Source organism: Phoxinus phoxinus, assembly GCF_949152265.1.
Source record: "Phoxinus phoxinus genome assembly, chromosome: 19".
NCBI classification, from domain to species: domain Eukaryota; kingdom Metazoa; phylum Chordata; class Actinopteri; order Cypriniformes; family Leuciscidae; genus Phoxinus; species Phoxinus phoxinus.
Window position 1 is genome coordinate 6,505,329 of NC_136894.1, and position 22,865 is coordinate 6,528,193.

The 22,865-nt window shown below is 37.3% G+C and overlaps 1 protein-coding gene across 1 annotated transcript in view; it reads right to left on the minus strand.

Annotated features, from left to right (window-relative positions):
* dlgap3 (discs, large homolog-associated protein 3) overlaps positions 1-22,865 on the minus strand; it is a 164,114-nt gene that overhangs the window by 58,814 nt on the left and 82,435 nt on the right. Inside the window, exon 2 of the mRNA XM_079589852.1 lies at positions 11,900-12,015. The gene's annotated coding sequence lies outside the window, so the exon portion shown is untranslated. The remainder of the gene's footprint in view (positions 1-11,899; positions 12,016-22,865) is intronic.

The window sequence follows — 22,865 nt, forward strand, 5'->3', positions numbered from 1 at the left end:
AGCAATTGACTGTGTTTGTCGCAATATTCTGATATGCTGTGGTAATCAGCTTCGCTCTCCTGTGTACTTTAGCCATTTCATTGGTCAGCATATAGGTACTAGGGAAATATGGAGGAAATATTAGCATAGCACAAATCTGTGTAGGTTGTGGGAAGTGTTGGGTGTGTGACGCTGGAGGGATTTCTGGACCGCAGACGAAGGGCTTGCTAGAAGGGATAATCCAGTGGTTTTTGACTGTGTCCCTTATCTAAAACAGTATCTAAACATTATTTCTCTCACGAGGAAGCCATAGATGCTTGCAACACTTTCATATGCAGCAATTCAATACTTCTGATAAAGCTAAAATGAATTTATAATCAAATGTCTCACAAAATTGCATTTATCTAAGAGCACTGATCTGTCCTCACAGTGATTATTTCTTAATTTCATGAATAAATATGATAAGTTGATATCACAAACTGTGGTCACTTTAGTTTGGTGTACACATATGTATTATTAACTATGACTTTTGCCTCAATAAACTGCTAATTTACTGCTTATTGATAGTTGGGTAGTGGTTAAGTTTAGGTATTGGGATTAAGGGATGTAGAATATGGTCATGTAGAGTAAAGCATTTTTAAGTACTAATAAACAGCCAATATGATAGAAATATGCAAGCTAATAAGCAACTAGTGAGAATTGGCCCCAAAACTAAAGTGTTACCCACACTTTTTCTTTGCATTTATGTTGGTTCTATTGTCAGCACTGGATTGACAGTTCACATGGGTAACTTTGTACTGTGTGTTTGATGGCTGTGTTTGTCCACCAACACTGCAGACTATTTGTGACCCAGGAAAAACCCTGAACCCTACTTAAAACCATCACATTTGCAAATTTCGAGCAAATTGTCTAACCAACCATCCATTAATGTGTTATGACACCACCTAAAAAAAACAGCTGTAAACCAGCTTTTGCTGGAATAGGAGATTCAAGCATCAAAGTTTGATATCCCAAATGTGGCAGAACTGTGAGCCGAAATCTCCCCCCGGATTGAAAACTGAAGAGTGCTGTTCACTTACCCCTAACATGATGGATCGCTTTGATTAGAGCTCAGCAGTTCACAACATCTCACATCTGAGTGCCTCCTAACAACTTTGATTTTCACAAGTCTCATGTGCTCACACACACACACACACACACACACACACACACACACACACACACACACACACACACAAAGAATAAGAACTACAGTTGATATGTAGGAGAAGATGGATGTTGAGGAGCAACGACTAGACAAGCCCACACATCAGTATCAAGTGATATATAAATCATTTGAGAAACAAAGAGAGTGATAAAGAAAGTACAAGCATCGGTCAGGGAATTAAACTCCTATGCAATCTAAATAAGGCTTTTAGTTTTTAATTGCAGAAATGCTGGTGTTTTCGACAAAAAAATCCTGCAAAATCATCAATGCTTATCTTAGGGTTAGAGGATATTAGAATGAAATTTATTCTCCTTGGAAAATCAATGAAAGTTTGAAAAAAAAGGAGAAAATATGTGCAAGGCTAATTTCTAGGCTTCTCTTTTGCTTGTCACAGATAAGCCGAGGCTGAAGGGATGATAGGAAATAAAATCAATACTCTTGTATCAGCTCATCCCAACTCACCCTGAATAAAGGCATCTTCATTGAAGACATCTTTCTCCCTCTGTCTCTACTCCTCTCTCTGCATTTGTTCGCCAACACATAATAGAAAAAAAGGCACATAAATAGACTTTTCACACTTCACATAATTAACCTTGTGTCATTCTAAACCAGTGGCTTGCAACCATTTTGATTGCAAGGACGCTCATTGCCCACAACACAAAGGCCCTGTGACTTTTCCTGATGTGTGAGATTTTAGTTTCTTTCAGATAAATTATTTTAGAGCTTGGCACAACTAGAAAATAGTTTGTACCTGATTGTATGTTTTTTTAATAGCGCGATTTTGGGGGAGTTGTATTCAATTTGACCCAGACCACACAGGCTGTAACCAGAAATCAAACAGTGCATGAGGGTTAATGATTACAGGGGGGCATAATAATAATAATAATAATAATAAAGAAAACTAATAATGATGTGCGAGGAAAAATCATTTATAATAACTACTGCAATATTCCAATTTTAAAAAAAATGGTCCATTTTGATTTCATGGTGACTTTAGTGGCCTTAAACTGGGGTTTAAAAAGATGTCAAGGCTAAGTGCAGTGTGAAAAGATTTTAGAAGTAAAAAGAAGAGGAAGAATAAGCAAGGAAGCATCAGACAGAGAGATCCACTGTTCCCTAGACAGATTTATTTACAGTCTACCATGTATCTAAGCTTCATGCCTCCAGTCTGCTTCATGAGGTTACAAATGAGCCCATTAAGACAGCAAACAACTACACTGTATGAAACAGATAGCTGATACCTTATCTACATCAATCACTACCCCCTACATAGAGCGCAGACAAATGTGTGTGGCTAATGAGAGACGGATGTCGAGAAGAAAGATTTCTTGCTAGAATGTGCGTGCACAAAAGACACAAAAAGAAACACTTTGTCCCAAACGGCTTCAGTGTACAGGCAAGTATTACTGAGTTTTACTAATGCATTCCTTTAACCGCCCATCATTGTAAGTGTCCATTCTGCCTGCGGGATGTCATGTCCCCAAAAACACACACATTATGACACTGCTATGAGTCTGTGGTGGCTCATGCGCTCAACCTGTAAGACCTCACACAGAATTTAATATGAGAAAAGCATTAGAGAAAGAGAATTATCTGTTTGGAAAATGACGCAGAATGAAAGGAGTAACATAACACATTATGAAACCATTACTTAAGACCATATGAGGCCTAACCAGAAGTGGTTACCTGAAACAATACATTGTTTACTCCTCATTGTAAAACGCATCTCAAATGCAGCTTCTGTGACCAGTGATCCGATTTTAAAAGAAAGTTCTCCAATTTCATGACTACACACATTAGGGACGCATCAGGATTAAGGTTCCAGTGCAGTCACATGTGTTCTCGACTATTGAAAGCATCATGTGACCCAATCACATTAATATTTAAACACAATTATGCCAGTATTTAGCTTGATCCACTTGTGATTTGAAATGGATGTTAGTACCAGGTGTACATGGGGTCTTAGAATCTGGCATAAATCATATTGGTGTTATCTAAGGAGCACACGGTTCCCTTTGACTTCCATTGTATATATTTTTTCTACGATGGAAGTCAATCGCTGTCTTCAACTGTCTGGTTACAAACATTCTTCAAAATATATTTTGTGTTCAACTGAAGAAATAAACTTATACAGGTTTTGAACAACTTAAGGGTGAGTAAATGGTGACATAATTGTATTTTTTTGGGTGAACTATTCCTTTAAGACAATTACAAACTTAGTGTTTAGCCATTTTGTACGGTGGCCCAGTAGTGCACAACACAACAAAATTTAAAAAGCAAACAAAGCAAAAATGAATCTACAAAACAACCGAAATGCGCCACAACACAACGGAAAATGTACAACACAACAGAAATGAGCCACAACACAACGGAAACAAACCACAACACAACGAAATAAAGCCGCAACACAACGGAAATTCTCCCGACCACTAGAGGGCTCTTGGAGCGCGACCAAGTTATTGTTCCTTGCCATTGTTCTATAGAGTCTAATATATATATCAACACCACGATTAGTTTTAACAGTATGTAGCTAACCATTGTATATCGACATTAATTAATTAATTCAAAATCACCAAATCAACTACGTACCTATTCAAAATCACTTTAGTACTAAATATATATAGCCACATCATATTTATTTTAATTTAGTTTTTTGTTTTTGTGTCAAAATAGTGAAAATAGTTTGTGATAATGATAATTGTCCCTCTTTCTGATTATTATAATTTTGAAAATAACAACAACAATTATTATTATATTAATTAATAATTAATTTGGCACATCTAAAGTATTAATCATGGCATGACCACAAAATAATATAAGGAATAAATCAGGAACATTATTATCTAATTTGCTGCTTACTCTCTCTCTCTCTATCTCTCTCTCTCTCTCTCTCTCTCTCTCTCTCTCTCTCTCTCTCTCTCTCTCTCTCTCTCTCTCTCTCTCTCTCTCTCTCTCTCTCTCTCTCTCTCTCACCTGCTGACCTGTGCAGCTTGAGGTGAGCCAGTAACATTAGTTCATCATCTCTTTTTAATGCATGCAATTAATGCTTAACACCTTCATTTAAATGAAAACTACTTAGATCATTAACTTCTTTAGCTAATTAACTGCTTCAGCTTCAGTCATTTATATTGCACATCTTTTTGGTACGTGACTAGTGTCTGCAATGCTAACAATTTGATCTTCTGTTGTCATCGCATGATGCAGAACTTGAGGCTTATTAGTATTTGCCAAAGATTGAATGCCGAGCACTCAAGTTTAGTACAGTTCCCGATATTGTCCCTGCTAAAAAACTAAAAACTAAAAACAGTGCAACTATTATTTAATCAACAACAATAGCCAAACTTAACTCTCGCTGCCCAGTGTGTCTTGCATTAAGTCTGGTTGTTCTCAGATATTATTAGACAGAATATAGAATATTAAATCCAACCATAATACATCATATGATACATATTTAGGACATGTGTCATCGGGTCTGAGGTCAGTTGTCTTAGGAACCATCCAGCCTTTTCTCTTTCACCTTGGTAACCAAGGTGATGTGTCACACCTCACATGACCTTTCCTTCAAGGTTATGCATTGAAGCCCAAGACATGTGTCAGTCAGTAGACTTCTAATCACGGTCACCATAGTTACCACACACCTGCATCCCAAGTAACTTTATAACTACCTTCCGTCTTTGTAAAGACTTTTGTGTTGTCAACTGCATTTCGTATCCCCGTCCCTTGGATCCAATTGGCTCGCTCGTCTATGGCTATTTGCCATTTCTGGATTTCGCTCAATCTCAAGATTATCCCCACACTCTGCTCTGCCTGATCCTTTCAGGCAGGAGGAAGAAAGAGAACATGCATTCACCTTTCCCCAATTTTTAGTACGCAACAAAAACACATGAAAGATTTAGCACCAGGATCTCAGTTAACCAAGATACCGAACATCTGCGGCAATCCATCATACTTCATACACCATACACCATCCTGTATGTATTGCAACATTAGATGTCAAAGTCTTAAGAGGAAGAGCAATTACAGAGGCAACTCTTATTAGCCTTATGAGTGGTTCTCCTGCATCATGGACTCATCAGCCTGATGTTTTCTTTGGATGACTCAGCATGATCCACATGAAGATGAGGTGAAACACTGAATTATGCGTGATTGGATTCAGTTTATTGAAATAAACAGAGTTGTCTGAAGAGCAGAATTAGCACACATGATTTATATCATCAGCTCATTAACACAGGCTCAAACACCTGAACCAAGGCCCTGTTTACACCTGGTATTAAGATGTGCTTTGGTTGATTGGATCACAAGTGGACGATGCTAAACAACAGGAGTAAAAAGGGGTCTAAAACATTTTGAGCTTGTCCACTTTCAACCATTTCCAGAGGTAGTCGTAAAAGCATTCAACCAGATTGCTCTCGTATAGTGTAAACGCTCATGTGGTTCGAAATGTGTTCGAACAGCCATAAAAGACCATCTACTCTCCGCCTATTGACCTAACTCGCCAATAACGAGTTTATATCACGCAATTCTGAGAAAAAGAAGTCAGAATTGTGAGTTTATTTCAGGGAATTCTGAGGAAAAAAAGTCAGAATTGTGAGATGTAAACTCGCTATTGCAAGAAAAAAAAGTCAAGATTGTGAGATGAAAAGTTGCAATTACCTTTTTCATTTCTTTTATTAACAAGCTTCCATAGTTTTCACTGTAGTTTTTGATCAAATGAATGCAGCCTTGGTGAGAGACTTCTTTCAAAAACATTTAAAAAAATCTTACCGACCAAACTTTTGAATGGTAGTGTAGTTTAAATAATTGACCAAGTTCTGTTTTTACAGGATTCTTGAGGATTCACTGTAGATTTTGACCAATGTACACATTTCACATCTGAAGCTGCGTATCATCCAGAAGCTGTTTGAAATCAACTTGAATATCACCTTCAACTATCACCAACCAAAGTCTCCTGGACCAGTAGAAAGACTAAACCACAATGCTTCTAACGTTCATACAGTAGTACTTCACAGCACATGCTTTTATTCATAATTTACTTGGTCGGTATAATTCTCTGAGGTGCCAGCAGCAGTCAATACACAAACAAAAATAAGACACTGCACTACGATAATTTAGGTTACAAATACCCGTGTACAGCCATAACAATTGGAGTACACCAATTTAACATTAACTTCTGACTGCGCACACACACATTCAATGCTGTATTGCAGTGTAGCATACAAAGAAATTCATACCTGCAGTGCAACAAAGTGGAAAGTTTCTGAAAAGGTTCAATTACACATAATGTATGAAATGTATCTAAATATACTGGCTTTCTTTCATAAGCACAATGGCACCATGATTGTATGAGCTGAGGAAATGGGCAGAAAAATTAAATTCACAGACTATGTTTGACAAGATTAATACTTTAAACTCTTTCATGTATTAACAGCTTTATTTTTTTCAGCATGCACTACCGAAATTGCAAAACTAACACAATTCAGCCAACAAAAAGTGTTTACATAAGTATGTGTAAGCGGGTTCATATAATTGCAGTCTGGCTGATAACGTCTTAATAATTTGTGCAGTTGATCTTACACTGACTTGGATGTTTGAATGTTTGAAACTTTAGCAAAGACGTAATTATGAAATGGCAAATAAGATGGATTCAGAACAGAAGGAGTGAGAGTGAGTGAGTGAGTGTGTGTGTGTGTGTGTGTGTGTGTGTGTGTGTGTGTGTGTGTGTGTGTGTGTGTGTGTGTGTGTGTGTGTGTGTGTGTGTGTGTGTGTGTATCAGCAATTTTCCAAGTTTTTCCTCATATATTAGGAGACTCATAGGCTTATTGCTCTTGGTTTAAACATGTCAACATCAAACAGCTACACAGTGTAATGCTTTGAATGTATAACAACATTTCAAAGTAACAGCTCGCTTTCAGATTACAACCTGAGGAGGCCTGGTTGCTGGATTATTTTCCTTTTTGTAGCATAAGAGACATTTACAAATCAGACCACTACAGCAAGTGTATAATTGAGTGATAAATGAGTGTATAATTATTTCTTATTATCCTAATATTAGAATAACCAATGTCTAAAAACAAAAGGAACTTAATTGTTTACTAATTTGAACAGTTAACATGGTGCCAGTTTGTTTGTATTTGGAGGTAAACTTTGGGGAAAAAAAATATTGAAACCTGATATTCTTAAATAAGCAATACAATATCTGTCAAAAGCACATCATAAAGCTGTTGTTAAACAGAGTGCTGGTGTTAAATGACCATTATAAAGTGCAGCCTGACCTCCATAGATGAATCTCTTTCGAAAAGCCAGCTGCAAAGTGTTTCAATTGATTTTCATGAGCTCATGAGAAGGAGAAGAAGAAGAAAAAAACACTTTGTGGTTAAGGAACTGGAGTGGTAACACAAAGGTAGCTGGTTCAGATCAAGAGCAGCACCTATCCAACATAAACCAGCCTCAGATAGTATGGAAACTCATTCTGGTTCTTCAACAGAGTGGGCCAGACTTTAATATACAAGACAAAAGTTTAGCTAGGTGTGGCTCAGAAATGTGTAACAACAAATTGGGAATGGTGTTCTCTACTCTGGGTGAAAGATCTATCTGCATCCCTCGGGACTGGTCTCCATGACATGCAGTTCAATGGAGACGACAGCAGAGGTGAGACAGAGTGTGCTCTCAGTAATGAACCCATAACGTCACCTAATGAGAATCATTTACTCATTGCAGGTCAAGCAGAGGTCAATTTCTATCCTCTACCAAATACAAAGAATAGGAAGTAGCTTATTACAAAAGCAACAGAGGACATGAAATGGCATGAACTGTAGTTGCCGCTTTCATAGTTGTGAAAGAGAGAGTAATGACAGCAAAAACTTCACTCAAACCTGATCCATCGACCTGTTTGTGATCTGATTGACCCAGAGAACGGCGAAAAGAACACAGTCTCTCATCTATGAGACGCCTTTCCACAGAGACACAACATATTAACTACGCTGAAACTGATGAAGAGCTCTTACGGAGAAAGACTTGATTGTAGAAAAACTGGAGAGAGTGTGTGCGAGCAGGTTAGCTATTCTTGTAGAGGAAAATATCTGTAACAAAGAGAGCACTTGACAAACTTCCTGCCACAGGAAACAGCGTCATAGCCAAAAAAAAACTCATTGGAAAAACGTGCCTGTAGTGATATGTACGCAAAATGATATTATGTTGATTCTTGCACCTTTCAAAGTGAAATGTGGTGCTAAAAACGCATTTAGTTTTTTAGATTAGTAATGTTTTTTTATATTGGTTGTTGTCCGTATCGTGACAGCTCGGAAATGAAACGTCCAGTGAGTGGCGCTAAAGGTTATAGCACTATTGAGTGTAAAAACTACAACGCTATCTCACGACCAATTTGTACAAATTTGTACGAGTCATTAAAAGGTGGCTGATTCGTACGAATTCATACAACCTCACTCGTACGATTTGTCTAAACCCACGTGATGGGTAGGTTTAGGGGCGGGGTCAGGGGTAGGTCATTCGTACGAATTCATACGAATTTGGTAACTTGTAAAAAAAATAGTACGAGTGAGGTTGTATGAATTGGTACGAATTAGCCACATAAAATTTGTACGAATTGCCGTGAGATCGGGTTGAAAAAAACATACAACTATTAATCGATTATCTACCTCTGTAATCATAATTTGTGTGAAAAGGAATAAAAGTGGCTGGGGTTTTACTGTCATTTGTGGTCATTTCAGCAGGAAACTGCAGTGGAGTGTATGTATATGTGTGTCTTTGGAGTTTTGCAAAAATTATGGTTATCATACATATAAAAAAAGTTATATAAATAAAAGAATCATCTGCCAAAAAACACATTAAAGACCTGAATAATGTAGGTTCAGTGTCTCAAACTTGTCTGTTAAATGCCTTTTAAAAAATTCAGGCTTGCACTTTTACACCGAAGCATCACTTTCAGGACCCACAGGGAAGAAACATCACAAATGAGTTTTAATATCTCAATTATTTATCATAGTGAGAATGAGGTGAAATGTCATCAAGATCATAAGGATACTTCTGAAAATGTTGTACTTCTCAGTAATCCCACATGTATCTACTCTTGAATCTCAATGATGTCTCGAACTTTGGTCTGATCTGCCAAGTATCGAGAGATCAGATTACCTGAGTGCTCTCGAAATTATATTATGGTCAACCGGCTGATATACATATTTTGGTAACCCTTTAGAATAATGGTTTGTCATTAATAGGTAATACAGGACAATTGAGTAGTACTATTAACACATCAGCTATAGGCTACTACCATTGAATATGGAAACAAGATTCATTGATTAATAAGTAATAGCAAATATAGGACTTAGATAGTCCCTATAGGTAATCAATAATTACTGAATAAGACAAACCCCATTAAGAACTACAAACTATGACAAATTATAAATAATTACCACTTAATTACTAATCACAACATTAACATGTCTGAGAGGAGATAAATTGTCTTTTTTACTCTGAACATGGTCATTAAATGCATCACTAATTTCTCAAGTGTTGCCTAGTCACTCAGTAGAAACTACTAGTGATCTAAATCATTATTTTTAAGTGAAAAACATAATAAAGCAAAACTGCATAAGTTAGGTTAGATTTATGCTTGAAACAAGTAAAAACTATTTCCATGAGGTGAATAATACACTTACACTAGATTTATTGTCTAAAAACAGCCTGAATATCAGATGCAATTTTGCTTACATATTTTTTCCCCTCAAAACGCAATACTGAAAAACAAAGATATTGATTAAGAAAATACTTTATGAAGTGTAATATCTCTCTTATCAGCACTGGCCATGTTCATCATCCCTTTATTTCCTAGTTTTTGGTGCTTTTTAGCACTAAAGTATATTCTATGAAAACTTTTGTGAGTATGCACAATCTTTTATGATGAAATGTATGCAGTTTTGTGGATGAGGCCCTGGGTCTGAAGGCTATGAATCTGAAGGTTACAAATCTAACAAAAACATTTCAGCTTTAAAAGCATAATTGAAATAAGACAAGAGCAGATAAGCATCTGTCAGTTTCCATATGCTGTGTATTTGTAATTGTACTTTTCTTTGAGATGTAACGTGAAAGCAATACTGGTACATTTACACACATAATGATCAAAATATTAATCTCCTTGTATCTTTTTATTGGTTATTTGCCCTCAATGAAATTGTAAATTCAGAGAAATGATGGTACTGTATGCAGCCTTGTGGCTTGGCAAATTGTTTCAAACATTGGCTACTCACGTAATGCCAATTTACAAACTCACTGGAGCCAAATCCTCAGCTGTTATCCATACGACTGTGGTTTTGAGCCAGGATAGCCATAAAGAACACCTTTATCACACCTCTTCAAGCACCACAGGACTGAAATCACTCGGTATGAGCTTTAGTTGAAGACCCTTCTCAGCAAACATAACAGCGGTCTCTTGTGGCATTACGTCAGCATCATGAATAACTGATAGGTCAGGGTTGAATAATGCACATCCTTTGTCAACATCAATGTTCCCTGATGGACAACCACAAAATGACACCTCACAATGTTGTTCTAGTATCTTGCTCTATGTAGCATCCACTTACAGTATACTTACAGTGTATATAATATATATAAGGAATGTCATTTTAAATATACTTTATATGCTTAACCTGGGTTTATTGGAAAAACATTCCTGTGGCAACATTTCTGCAAATTGATATTACATTGTTTATTGCACGTTTCGCAATACTGTTAAAATAAAACAATGTGGTATTCAGTTTTAAACAGATGAATAAGAAGAACGTGAATCTGACTATGTTTTATTACGTTGGTTGTTGTACATATTGCTGTAATTAAATGTCTGGTGATTGAATAATAAATAAATAAAATAAAATATTGATTACCTGAAAATAATTTTTGGAAAACCACCAACCTATAACCAACAAAAGCAAATGCATTGGCTGAAGCAACCATGCTATTATAGCTTCTCTTTTATAGTGACTCGTGTTACATGGGACTCTTACCCAAGCAATCTGGGCAAGTTTAATGTCAGAAACGTAATACATTCTGTATGGAGCTCGTTATGTGAAGCAAACATTTATTACAAACAAACTAATAATTAACAAATTAGTAATACAATTAACCTTTGGCCGATATACTAATGTAAACTTTACAGTTTTCCAACAAAACAAATCTAAAATATTGATGACTCATCCTGCACTACACACGTTTTTGTCCAATCAGATCCACACTAGAAGAATGTCCCGCCCCCTAATACCACCTGCAACCAACTAGAATTGAGCAAATTATAGTATACAGATGTGATATTTACTGGCTATTAAAAAAGGCATAATCTCTTCATAATGCCCTGCCCAAACGTCCGGTTTCAAAAGGAAATATGGAAGAAGAAAAAAAGCGAACTCGCCAAGCCATAAATATGGACCCTTACAATATGTCTAGCAGCTTTTTAAAAATGTGCACATCAAACATGTGGGAATGAAAAGAACAGTTTCAAAGAGCACGGGACCCTTTGAGGTGAGGTTTTTAGGGGGCATTAAAATGACATTTGTGTAATCTTGGCCAGGCACTTGATAGAAGACTGAAATTGAGAGCGGCTTTGCACCGAGGCGCAGAGGGACAGCTTTCAAAGACACACGGTGAACCAAGGGAATTAATGGCTCTCCATGCACATGTGGCTACAGTCAGAGATAAAATACTCACTGCCTCCTCATCTGGAAATGGTGCTTCATTATCAGCAGAGGGGAAACGGTCTCTTCAATGGACACACACTACACACTTCTGTTGTTTGCAAACCCTCACAGATTCCACTCAGCGATCTGAAGAGAGAAAAAGAGAGAAACAGGGAGCGTGAGAGAGATAGAAACAAGCAGATGAAATGACTAAACAGCCATGCTTGTTTGTATTATTTTTTTTTATCCTACAATCTTATTTCACTCATGCACTGTCAGGGGAAAACACTGTTCACTGAAAGCATTTCCAAGCTAACATGGCAATATAATGTGGCAAGGATGTAATGTGTCCCGCTTCTAGTTCCAAAGAACAAAAACTTTCTCCCACATGAAAGATAATCAGCCTGTGAAGTCTTCTGGGTTGGAAAAGAAATAGACAGCAAAAGGAAAAAGAAGCTGGCATGGGTTTGATTGGCTATGGATATCTTCAAGATATCGGTTTGGGGAATGTGTGATGGGTTAAAGCTGAGACTACGCAAGACAGTCTAGAGGGAACCTCAAGCTCACTGTGTACCCTCATTACAGTGTTTGCATTGAAACCAAATTTTGAGGTTTACAATCATCGTTTTGATTGGTTTGATACAATCCCTCTGTTTCGGGCAACATACCAAAGGCTCAGCAATATAAGAAGTACCATACAATAGATGGATCACATTTTATCAGTAAAGAGATGATGACAGAAGAAAAAAAAATCTAGCTTTAACCCTACTATAATCTGCAGGGCATTTCTGGTACATTTTTGAAAATGAATATGCTATAAATACTACATCAAAGGTGAGGATATGTTAAAACACATTATCTTAACCCAATTTAGTGTTCATTGACTACTATGAGTATGACATTCATGGGTTTATCTCTCCCAAAAATGTAAAACACACACACACACACACACACACACACACACACACACACACACACACACACACGCACACGCACACGCACACGCACACGCACACGCACACGCACACGCACACAGTTTATCCCGGTATATTTTTCTGTTGATATGAAAAATCTGGTTCGTAAAATACTTCTAATTTGCCGTCAGATCGAGTTGGATTTTTAGATGGCAACTGTCTAATTTTGAGATGGTAAACAGGAACATGGTTTGTGTAACATTTGCAACACATCATTTGCTGTTTGATAACTTAGTCAAGCAAAAGGCTAATCATATTAGTTACCGTTATGTGTCCTGGCGTTGTAAAGAGCGATACCATTGCGTGGTGAGTAAAGTTTATTGAGTGGATCTCTGTGCTGGTGCTCTGCGTATACTAAATAAAGCAAGGGTGTAGAGTTACATTTAAGCTATTTTAAGGCATGAAGAATTGTTTTTCACAAGAAAGATTTAATTATGTCATTTTGGGGATCAAAGTTGAGTTTTAAAGGATAAAAGCATTAACTACAGTGGGACTTTAGGTCCATTGTACTCTAATCACAAATTTGTTCCTTTTTAATGGGGAAAATGGGAAAATTTGACCCTAATATCACAAAAGGCGTGAAGTGAAGTAAAACTTTTAACAGCTAGACTCTAAACTCCTCTCATTGATTTGTGAATGCAGCTGGAGCCAGAATAATTAGAACACAACTTCTCCATTGTTCCAAAAAGGAATCAGAGAATATAGGTCACCACAGACATTTTTGCTGCCACCAAGTTCACTCTAAATATGATTATAAACTCAAAACTCCAGGAAAACAATTAAGTATTCATGTGCTTGTGCGCGTGTTTGTGTAGAGGCTGGCTCTGCGTTGAGATGTCAGTGTGTGTCTGTGCACAGGGCTTTGCAGCCAATTGAGGAAACACTTGTGTCCCCTTGAGTGTTCGTAAGAGCCAGTATTTTGCATCATTAATGTTGTATTAACATCTTATTCGTCTAGTTTTTCCTGATTATTTTTGACCAAATTTGGCACAAGGATTTGTTTCTCATAGTGACTTTCTGCCCTTCTTGCTTCTGACCTCGAACATTTAGCCAGTTCTCCATACAGAGTGTCCTTAACTTGCAGAATTTGATAAAGGACAAACTTCTCCCTTTCTCATTCCTCTCTCGCTTCCAGATTCCACGGTTCACAAACCGCGCACATCTACTGATGACTTCTAATCTTTTATAGCCTCAGCTTTAAATACAGCTACTGGTACTTCCCTTATTCTATTTAGCCGATCAGCGGATCCTTTTGGGTAATGAGAAACAATAAATAGCACAGAACCATTTACCTAGTCTCAGTTTCATAAAGACATTGACATTTATCTGTCCCATTGGTAAACAACCTAGACTTGAAATACGGCTGTGCATTAAATGTACAGCAGACCTGTTCTGTAAGTCATTGAGATGTGTGTTTGTAATCATGTAAGTTATGATTACAGAAGGAAATATCACAACAAAAGTGTTTTGTATCTGTAGTTTAGTCTTGTTTTTCAGTGAAAATATGTAATATAATAAAGCAAAACAAAATCATAAAAATAATACACTGCTCTGCTTTAGGAATGACAATCATTTAGTGCTTCTCTAACACAAGAGAGAAAGAATTGAGAGAACGGGGAGGCCAAATAGTCCCCGTCAGACACCAAAAGCCAGTGTACTTCTGAGTATTACCACCGTCCTTTCATCATTTACCCACAGCCAATGCAGAAATGACACAGGTGCCCATAATAATGTAGTATTCATGGAGCTCAAGGTAGGTCGTACACCTGCAGGACCGCGGCTGCCGGGGAGAAGCGATCAGTTCGGGTCACCTGCCGCAGCGGCTTTGTATGCTAATGTGATCAATAGTTCTGCTCCGTTTCGACTCGCTTTCGTTTCACAGAGCAGCGAGGAACTAATGAGTAGCTGCAGGATTTTTAATTAGGGGTCAGCTAACCTATAGGGATTTCCCAGAAGGCTGAGCAGGGGGAAATGGGTGAAGTGCTGACTCCATTGCACAACACAATGAACCATGTTCATGTTCAACATTCAGTATTATGAGAATACACTATATAGTACACGGTGGGACTTGAACAACTAACTTTCAGTTAGTTTCTGTAGATAAAAATGGGAGCACAGCTGGCTAGCTTAATGGCCCATCATACACTTTACTTTCTTTTGGGAGGTAACGCATTACAAGTAACACAAGTTACATAATCAGATAACTTTTTAAGTAACTGGTAAAGTAACACATTACTTTAAAATGTACAACAATTTATCTGCATTACTTATAAAAAATAAATAGTAAATAAAAAGTAACACCATTAGCAACTTTTTAGGGAGTGACACATTTTTGCTGTAACACATTACTTTGAAAAGTAACTTTCCCCAACACTGCCAGTACGTACAGTATGCAGTACCCCCCGACATATTAAGATTTCTTTGAGTACTTATATTGTTGTGGCATGCATACATTGATTTTAATAATACTGCTTCTTTGCAATCAGCCAGTTAGCACCCTCTCTAAACTTGTCTTCCGGATTGATCATCCACTTTGTTGGGACAACCTAACTGAATTAGCTGGTTGCATCAAAGTATATGGTACAACAAGACATCACCTACTGTACATGCCAATGAATCATCTGGATGGCTTCTCAAAAAAGCTTCGGTTGCATTCAACCTTCAAATGCACAAGGATATTCCAAAGATTCCTAAAAGTTCTTTAGTCAATAAATACATAATTTAGATTTTTAATAAAAGAATTAGATTGAGGTTTAGGATAAAACTGTGATTAAGACAATGATACAAGATATACATCAAAATCCATAAAGACAGATTATCAGTCACTAATCACAGAATCAAGCTTTTTAGTTCTTCGACAGTAGAAGATTGGACTCTTGATTTCTACTGGAACATTCAGATGGTAGGGTCAGAAATTGGCATAAAAACATGAAAGCATGGATCCATTATGTCAACAGTTCAGGCTGCTGCTGCTGCTGGTGTAATGGTGTGGGGGATATATTTTCTTGGCTCATTTTGGGTGGTTCTTCTCCTACAGGTCCTTCATTACCATTACCACAGGCTTGGCAGCAAATACACAGCCAACCATCATCCAATTCACCTTGTATAAATATATACATAAAACATTATTATTATGCTAATGAAGAACCTGCAGGAGAAGAACCTTTCTGACATATGCAGCTCAAGTCATCTCCCATATCACCTCATGTATGACATTAAAGCAGATTTCTATTTAATGTGGGCCAGACAATCTTCTTGACCCACACTGGGGCTGCTATAGGCCATCTTTTATTATAAAAGTGAATGGCTCTGGTTGAATTACATATCACATTGCACAGGCAATAGATGGGAACTAGAGAGTTGGGGTGATGACACCGGGGTTGGGAACTGTTATTGTTCATCCGGGATGTGATATTTGATTCAACCTGCCCATGACCTTCTTAATCTTTCATCTTTCAGCAAAAGGTGGATTTTGTGGTAAAAGACAAACCTGTGTGGAAATGATTCATCACTACATTATAGGAGATAAAGGAGTCAATTAAGTTTTTTTCTGGTACTAGAGATTCTTTCATTTCAGGAAGAGATGGTAATCTCCGCATCTGTATAATTTGAGAAAATGTAATAATCTCAGTTTGGATTAGGTGCACATTATAAGCCAATCATATAATAACCTTGACATCAATTTTACAACAGTCAGTCACCATTGGTGAATACAATAACAAGAGCCATAAATTGAAATACACATGTTGCAAAAATTGTCCTTGACTTAATCAGCTGAACAGTTTTGAAAGCCAAAAAATAACTCAATCCAAAATTAATTTCAAGGCAAACATGTTGACGACCAGCAGAAAAGCATTATGTGACAAGCTGTTTTCACACAAAATCATGAAATATATCCTCCATTGGTTTCATATATACACATGCACACAGCCATTGAAAAGTTTGGGGCCGGTCATTTTTTTCCAAATGTTTTTGAAAGAAGTCTCTTATGCTGACCAAGGCTGCATATATTTTATATTATATATATATATATATATAGTATATAACAGTAATATTGCAAAATATTGTTACAATTTAAAATAACTGTTAATTTTAATACAGTTTTGAATTTAAGCAGCCATTATTCCACTCTTCAGTGTCACACAATCCCTCAGAAATTACTCTAATATGCTGATGTGCTGCTTAAAAATCATTTATTCTTTTTTTGATGAATAGAAAGATAAAACACAGCATTTATTTGCATGATCTTTTGTAACATTGAATTTATTTTACTGTTACTCTGAATACAATTTAATTTGTCCTTCCTGTATAAAAGTATTAATCTGTATGTATGTGTGAAATCATTTTATCGTATGATTTCAAGTTCAAGATGAATAAATGACTATGTGCGTAACAAAAGTGTAATAAACGTTTTTTATTATGACGTGAACAAAAAATATTTTCACAAGCCTTATAAAAGGGTTGAAGCGTTTCCAAAACCAAAGGCCAAATCATTTCACTGTAAATGAAACAAATTGTTAAAGGATGAAACAGAGGCACAGCATACTGTTTATTCTGTTTCTCTCTGAAGACATGCATTATTGAAGTGTGAGGATACAGTGGTAAATTGAAAAAGAAAAAGCTGTTTGTGCTTATACAGCTGGGGAATGTGCATATATTCGGAGCACATGTGAGCACACACTCAGATGCAGAGTTCTGCTCCACTGGCTAAAGATCTTACCGTGATGTAATATTATGAGTTTGAGAGAAGAAAGCATGTGAGGTACTTTGCATATATGAATGTGATGCATGAGTGTGTTCAGCCTGTGGACGCAGGTGTGTCCTGATTTAAATGTTCATGCTTGTGGATGGCAGTTCATTAGAGAAAATCGGTTTAATTTGTTCTCTTTCGGTGTGTGTGTGTGTGTGTGTGTGTGTTGTCTGGTTTATGGGTGTGAGCTATATACATTTCCCCTTGGGTTTATACCCCTTTGCTGAGTGTTTCGATGTGCTTTGGAGAGAAACGCACTGCTCTTCCAAACCTGAGGAAAATTAATATTTAATGCACAACCAGTTTTATATTCCAAACTCCTCTCTCATTCTACCTTACACTTCACATTCAATTTCAGGTTTGCTGTCTCCTTCACACCCTTGCTGTCTCTTTTTCTCTCCCCGAGTTCTCATTAAACACCTCTTCATCGAACAGTGGACAGGAACAAGTCCAGACTGTCCTACACTGTCCCGTTCTGTGTCGATCTCACCTCTCACTCCATTTTCTCAGTCTGTGAATCTGAATTTCTTTCCCGTATCTATCATGCCTAGTTTTGCTGTGCTCACCGAATTCCTAGAATCAGCCAAATCTCCATACAGTACAGCACAATACATAAACTACTGCATATCTCACTTCTTCACTGCTGGGTCAATAAACAGAACAGTGTCACTCATATACAGTATGTGTCTCTCTATATCATTTTATAGATATACAATGTATTACTAAAGAATTCAAATAAGTTGTGTGCCCAGGTCAGCAATTTATAATGATCTATTGAAACTTGTTTCTGCCATGGAATAAAACAATGAAAAAACACAATTGCAAATGTATTTCTCACAATTCTGATGGAAAAAGTCAGAATTATGAGTTATAAACCCAAAAATGTGAGATATGAACGTGCAATTTTTTAACTTGTACTTCTGACTTTTTTATTTTTTTATTTTTTTACAGAATTACGAGACATACACTCGCAATTATGAGAAAAAATAAACTTGTAAGAATTGTGAGATAAAAAGTCGCAATTTTTTTATTCTTTGGCGGAAGCTATAAGCTTCCATACAAATTTGACATGGTGCAACAAGAGTAACTAATATTAAGAAAAAAGTCCTACACATAGATAAAGAACGTTTTGTTTTGAAGTAGTTTTATGGCCATGACGTAAACACACAAGGATGATTAACAGAAACCTGCAATTTTCCATCAAATTCATTGTAGCAGCTCTGAATACATCTCTGAACATCAGGCTTACCGCTGTGTCTGAATAAAACAGTGATGCACTTTCAATTGAAATCATTCAAAGTGACAGTCAGATAAACAAAGCAAAGCAAAAAAATAATAATATTTAATTTGCAAAGCAAACAATTAAAATGACCCTGTACATACCAAAACAGAGGTGTAATGCCAAATTAACTCTTAAGAGTGGTTGTAAAGAAAGACAGAGAGATGGGTAGTCTTCAGGGAGATAGGGAATTGATGTTAACCCTCTAAGCGCCAAAGTCGCAAAATTGCGACAAGACGTCATACTTAATAAAACAGGCTGTAGATCCTAATATGGTGTAATATCTCGTTTGTATTCCCTACCACTAGATGGCAGACATGTAATACTTTGATTCAAGACCAAAATTACGTCATGTTCCTATTCAAAGTATTGGAGAAAACAGCAGAGCAAGTGAGCGCTCGTGTCATTGATGCGGAAGCAGTTCAGTTCAGAGCGTCTGAGTAAATTGTGAGATTTGTGAGAGAAAATCATCAAATGGCTAATAAAAACTTGTATCGTGAGGATGTGTTGCAAATGTTATTCGCCGATTCTGACTCTGAAGGGGAATATTTGCCTTTTGAAAATGACGATCGCGCTTCTCCCGGTAACGTTACATCTTTGCCGCGAAATGGTGCAGCTCGCGCTTCTCCCGGTACATCTTTGCCGCGAAATGGTGCAGCTCGCGCTTCTCCGGGTACATCTTTGCCGCGAAATGGTGCAGCTCGCGCTTCTCCCGGTACATCTTTGCCGCGAAATGGTGCAGCTCGCGCTTCTCCCGGTACATCTTTGCCGCGCAGTGCTGACAATGACAGTAGTCCGAGCTATGCGCACTCGGCGCGCGCGTGAGGCAGATCTGGCCGCGCCCGCGCTGCTCGTAGCAGGAGCAGAGGCGGTGTGACACGGGGCAACTAAACAGGTCTTGTCTACTTGTGTTTGTGTGTCATATGAATAATATATATATGTTATATATATATATATATATATATATATATATATATATATATATATATAATCAGAGTGCCTACTGTATTTAGTAAATGGAAAATCTTTACAGCAAAAGGCCAACCACTAACGTTACCTGCATTCGGTTTGTTTCTACCATTTATTAGTAATGATTTACACAGTTTGTTTACTACTTACTATTTACCTGAGCATTCAGTATTGTGCAATATAGCATACAGAAGGTGAGGGACATTTTGGAGGAAAGAAGTGCTGCATTTTATCATTTAAACTTGTGACTTTTCATGAAAATTCTATAATCCAAGATAGCCGCACCATATGACGTCATAATATGCAAATTAGATGGGAAAATGTAATCCCTACATAAACTTTGGGTCATCCTTAATATTTCTCTAATTTACAGAAAGTCTCTATCTTTTATCACTTTTAAGATATAGCCTTTTCAAATTAAGATGTCAAAATCGAACGTTTTAGGAAAACAACTCTGGCGCCTAAAGGGTTAAGCCTCAAACTCATAGATGGCCCAATTATGTTGCAATTTTAGGCCACTTTGCTGAAGTCTGTAGAGCTCAGTCCTGACAAAAAGGCCCGCATTAATATGCATCAACAGAGCTACTTTGATCTCAGGCACACGTGAGAGCAGATTTTCACAGAACGGCAATACTCAGGATCCATTCACATAACCCCTGTGTGCAAAAATTTGTTGATGTGAGATGATAATCATGACCATGTGCTCATACTTCTCAAATATGCAGCACATTATGTGCGCATCCATAACAAAAGTTCCCCTTGTGCATGTTGAGGATTTATCTTCAAAACCTCTTACTGGAATAACCAAACCTGTTAATTAGAAGTGAGTGTCTACATACATTTAGTAATGTAGTGTATTACAGGAATTGGACAATATCATGCACACCCATGCCAGATATAGTGGAGATTAGGTTAGGCTAATTAAATCATGCACTGGAGATGTTTCAAGTCTTACACATAGAGGTGCTCCACTTTCCCCCAATGGACTGCTGTATAAGGCAAAAGTATACATGGGCCTAATTCTTCAGGCCATTTGTCGTAACGCATGCCGTTAGGGACCAAGGGAGGTGATAGGAAGGCATAGGCGTACACCAGGATAATCCAAAGAGAGTGATTTTTTAAAATTAAAAATTGGGGTACAAATTACAAGTCGGTGAATACGAATAAAGATGAAAAAAAAATGGAAGGAAAAATAATAATATTTACAAACGCTTTACTGAGCGCACACTTTTTCTAACAAAGAACAAAGTAAATTTGCTTCAAACAGCACAAACGCAACCTCAGCTTAACTCACTGACCCTCTTCCTCCCCAAAGGCTGAGAAGATCTGGCTTAAATACTCTAAATTCCCAGCAGAATAGTAACTGGACAAAACAAACAAATGTGTAATGTCGTTATATCATGAAAACTCAAAAAAACAAATTGGCAAATTAAGCGTTTTGTGATATTCGTTGATATGTGCACCTATCACCGAACATACACAACAACGTCTTCATTCCCCGTAGATGCACTCTTACCAAAACAACATAACGAATGACAAAAACAATTAAACCTCCTGAAATATACACTGCTTTATCGTGTGGGTGTAGAAATAATAACCATAAAAGAAAATTGTACCTTGCGCTCATCACACGGATCAGGTGACGATATAATAACTGCATCTCATCGTCACACCATTTAATCAGTATTCTCCATATGAGAGAATAATAAGAAACATAGACACTGAAGTGTGCATGTACAAGTGTGGCACTGCTAGTGATGTGATGTGACAAACTAACGCTCCCATTATAATGTTCTAGTTTGTCTACACTGCAAGCGCACAGTGTGGGGTCCAGTGGCGTACGGAACTGACAAATATTTACTGATTTGTTCTCCGGTGCTAGCTGTATACTGCCTGTACCCCATTTGATTTATAAATAACAGAAATAACACTGTACACTGTTTCATTCAACTGTTCAGGCCAGGTTGTACTGGTTATCTGCGTGCAGCGTTCTGCAACATTCCCATTAAAATCAATGAAGCTGTTGTGCCACATACATTGATAGCTGATAAAATACAGCCAGCCATTGTAAAACTGCTACAGGCTGGGCTCCTCAATGAATCTTTCTTACCTTTTCTTTTATTTCCTCACTTCCTACAAGACAAGTATACAATCTTCCTTGCTGTTTCAAGTTCAGACTCTTTGCAAACTTGGATATCACACATAAAAGTCACACATTTTCCAATTGTTTTCCAAAAGATAAGCTGTATTTTTATTAATGCAAGCTTATTTGTCAGAAACACATTTGTTGCCAAATCTATGCTACCTGCCAATCAAAATCCAGTCACATCCACAGAGGCCAAATTGCAGTACTTTCTTGCCCCAGCTGACGCGTGTTCCATTTCCTGCATTTTATTGTGGTTAAGATGATTGTGAAAAATGGTCTGACAGGGTGAACACACAAAAAATCTAAAGCAATCAAATCTTGAATTCAAAGAAACTGCCTGCAAAATGACCTCCCGCTGTGTTGCAATCATAAGCAGGCAATTTAAGCAACAAAGTAGCGATTTATTAATTTTACTCTTTCCACACTGAATACACCCAAGTTCCAGCAGCAAGCACAAGGATAAAATCAGTATTTTTTTATTTTTCAAAAACCTAATTTTCACAAAGATAAACATAATTTTCTGCACCCAACCCAGTGGAAGATCAAATCTCGGACTTGAGACATACAATTCAGGCATCACAAAGCCAGAAATGCACGTCAGCAGAAAGATTGGAAATAAATGAATTCATTCATCACTGTTCTCCACTTCTTCACAGACTCTGTGCAGGGAATGTGACAGACTGGAAGCTATTAACAATGGCAATTCATCAGCGTTAGCTTTTAAATATTTGCTAAGATGTCCCATCAAATGTTAGGTGCTAGACTCTTTTGTGGCCTGACCTTGTGTGGGTGCGCTGGATGGTTTTTTGATGAATTGATTGGGTGGGCATTAGTGACAGACTATCGGAAATGTGACACTTGTGCTCAAAGCAGTAGAAA